We start from the raw sequence: 3,703 nt of genomic DNA on the forward strand, positions 1-3,703 counted from the left end.
CCCCTAGAAAAGATGTGGGACTGTCCCCCTATGAAATGCTATTCGGATTACCCTATATGGGAACCAGGGGCGAGATGCCAACCTTAGAAACTAAAGATTTGTTTCTCAAGAACTATATACTGGCGTTGTCTTCCTCATTGTCATTCCTCAGGAAGCAAGGCCTGTTAGCACAGACCCCACCTCTCGAATTTGCAGTGCACAAGATCCAACCAGGAGATTGGGTTCTGGTGAAATCGTGGAAAGAGACGAAACTACAACCGAACTGGGAGGGACCATACCAGACTCTCCTAACCACTGAAACAGCCATAAGAACAGCAGAAAGAGGTTGGACCCACTACACGAGAATCAAGGGGCCGGTACAACCCCCGGCCGAGGAAGGAACTTGGACAACCGAATTAACCGAAGAACCATTGAAAATAAAGCTAAAAAGACTTTGAGTAACGAACTTTTTTTTATAGTGGCGCGAGCGCGGAAATACTGTCTGTAATATTGTGTGCTTTTTCTCTCTCTCTTTCTTTTCGAAAGCAGCCAGGAAAACAGAACCAGATTAAAATGGGTTGGATGTTTTTGTATGTAGCATTAGTTATCCCAGTAATGGGAAAAATAACAATGTGGGACGGAACTGACGGGGACAATGGTACACAGATTCCATGGGTTACCCAAATTGAAATCCCCAAGAGCCAGGACCCTCAGGTGGTAGAAGTAGATTTATGTTTCCTAATCCCATGTGGGGGCATACATCACCAAAGAAATTATTATGTGGAGTCCCTCCATTATTATGGAGATGGACTACGAACAGGAGACCCACTCCCACCGATTATATCCATTCACCAGAGCCCCATAAAACCAGGCCCAGATTGTCCAGATAAGGAATGCAACCCTATATATTTGACAATAAAAAGAACCGAGTGGACAGAAACGACTGGTGGAATATCCGTCCAACGCCATTGGAATGGCTCAATAACAGAAGAACGACAAATCAAAAGTATCAACTTCCAATTAGACAACAAGGTGTTTGGAGTAACAGTTAGAGAAGGGAAAAAGAAAGGTGAATTAAAATGTTGTTTTCAGGTAACAATAGATAAGACTGGTAAACCATCTAACAAACTAAAAGGGACCTCTCATAATGATCCTAACATAGTAAAAATAATAGAGGTAAAAGACTTGAGAAAGACAATTGAGATAGAAACCGGGTACGGGGACACAAATGCCTGGGTAGAATGGATAAAATATACTGTAAAAAGTTTGAACAAAAACAATTGCTATGCTTGTGCATCTGGTAGACCGATAGCTCAAGTAGTACCTTTCCCGCTGGAGTGGGAGCGTGACCGAAAGGGCATGGAATGCATGTTAGCCCTATATCAGGGTAAGACGGCTTGGGGTATTCAAACTTGCCAATCCTTGTCAATAATGTTCCCTCCCCTAGAGAAAGAAGATTCAAGGACTCCCCCTTCATTTTTAGTCACCAGTGTGAATCACACATCATGCGTACGTCGACACGCTGCGGAGCTAACCAGAAATATGGGAGAGTTGAAGTCATGCATAGAGACTGGGGATGTAACTGGAAGAGTCAGGGGAGGGAACTACTCATCATTGAATGTTCCCAGAGCGGATTTATGGTGGTATTGCGGAGGAAAAATCCTGAGACAGACCTTACCCACCCAGTGGAAGGGGACGTGCGCAATTGTTCAATTGGCAATACCATTCACCTTGGCATTTGAGAAACAAAAGATAATAACGAGGGAAAGGGGTAAAAGGGAAGCGATAGCGAACTCATTTGAAGACCAGGTGTACTTGGATTCCATAGGGGTCCCAAGAGGGGTACCTGATGAATTCAAGGCCCGAAACCAAATAACCGCCGGTTTCGAGTCTTTGTTTAGGTGGGTCAGTATTAACAAAAATGTAGATTGGATAAATTATATTTATTACAACCAACAAAGATTTATAAATTATACTAGAGATGCGGTAAAAGGTATAGCTGAACAATTAGATGCCACTAGTAGAATGGCTTGGGAAAATCGACTGGCTCTAGATATGATCTTAGCAGAAAAAGGAGGTGTGTGTATAATGTTAGGAGGGAAATGTTGCACATTTATCCCAAATAATACAGCACCCGATAGTTCAATCACCCGAGCACTGCAAGGGTTAACAACTTTAGCAGAAGAGATGGCTGAAAATTCAGGAGCAGACACTTCCCTGACGGGGTGGCTTGAATCCTGGTTTGGAAAATGGAAAGGCATGATAATCTCGGTTTTTACCTCCCTGATCATGGTTGTCGGAATACTAATAGCCATCGGGTTTTGTATTATTCCTTGTGTAAGAGGGCTGACATAGCGATTGATTGAGACAGCTTTGACGAAGCAGATGTCAATACAAAGAGGCCAGGAAGAAAGTATATACCTGTTAGGTAATGACAAAGTGGATAGTATCAACGGAGATACAGACATTGAAAAGGCGGCTGAAATAATGCTCAGAGGATTTGAGAGGACATATGAGAACCCTCCGCAGTATGTAGAAAACAACAAGGATTAAGTAAAAGAAAAGGGGGAATTGTGAGAATAACAAATACTGTAATGTTGTTTCTACAGCTTGTGGAAAGATACCAAGAAGTCATTTGTGCACAACATAATGAAATCACTGAAAAAGAGAACTGATAAGGATATGTCAGTGGAGACCTTAAGACAGTACATCACTGACGAAGAGAACTTATAAGGGTATGTGGAGACCTTAAGACAGTACATCAATGACAAAGAATTGATAAGGGTATGTAAGTGTAGACCTTTGGACAGTACATCACTTAAAAATTGTGCTTAGGCAGATAACAGAGAAACAGCAAGAGTTAGAACAACGGATGTAGTGAATAAGAAACTGCCCCACTAAGATAAAGGCTGACAGCTGCAAGTTAAAACACATAATGGAGAGCCAAATAAGGTAAAACAAAAACAAGAGTTAGGGGCTAGAAAGTTAGAGTAGGGGAGACGTAAACAGAGGAGGAGACTGTAGCAACCATAGGATAGGTTAGTGTCATAATACGTTATAACCAATAATGTAAAATAAAGGCGTGGACAAATGGATTTGTATTGTATAAAGATGAACTGAATATGTTGATCGGTGTGCCTGCTTGTAGGACACCCGACCTTGCAAGACCGTTAAATAAACTTACTTCTTCAGAGTTTGACTTGGTGTAAATTATTATCAAGTGGGATACGTTTCTCACACAATTAACTGGAATATTAACACCTGTGCATTAGTGATGACATCGATTTTAACAATTAACTGGAATATTATCCACTCTGTATTAGTGATGACATCTAATTTACAAATTAACTGGAATATTATCACCTGTGTATTAGTGATGACATCTAATTTAACAATTAACTGGAATATTATCACCTGTCTATTAGTGATGACATCTAATTGAACAATTAACTGGAATATTATCCCCTTTGAATTCGTGATGACATCTAATTGAACAATTAGCTGGAATATTATCACCTGTGTATGAGTGATGACATCTAATTTAACAATTAACCAGAATATAATCCCCTATGAATTCGTGATGACATCTAATTTAACAATTAACTGGAATATTGTCACCTGTGTATTAGTGATGACATCTAATTTAACAATTAACTGGAATATTATCACCTGTTTATTAGTGATGACATCTAATTTAACAATTAACTGGAATATTATCCCCTGT

General features: G+C 40.2%; 1 pseudogene; it reads left to right on the forward strand.

The window, feature by feature from the left end:
- The first annotated feature begins 609 nt into the window (after positions 1–609).
- On the forward strand, positions 610–2,645 carry LOC137360484 (uncharacterized; annotated as a pseudogene).
- The last annotated feature ends 1,058 nt before the right edge of the window (positions 2,646–3,703 follow it).

Source organism: Heterodontus francisci, unplaced genomic scaffold (genome assembly GCF_036365525.1).
Source record: "Heterodontus francisci isolate sHetFra1 unplaced genomic scaffold, sHetFra1.hap1 HAP1_SCAFFOLD_185, whole genome shotgun sequence".
Classification (NCBI taxonomy): domain Eukaryota; kingdom Metazoa; phylum Chordata; class Chondrichthyes; order Heterodontiformes; family Heterodontidae; genus Heterodontus; species Heterodontus francisci.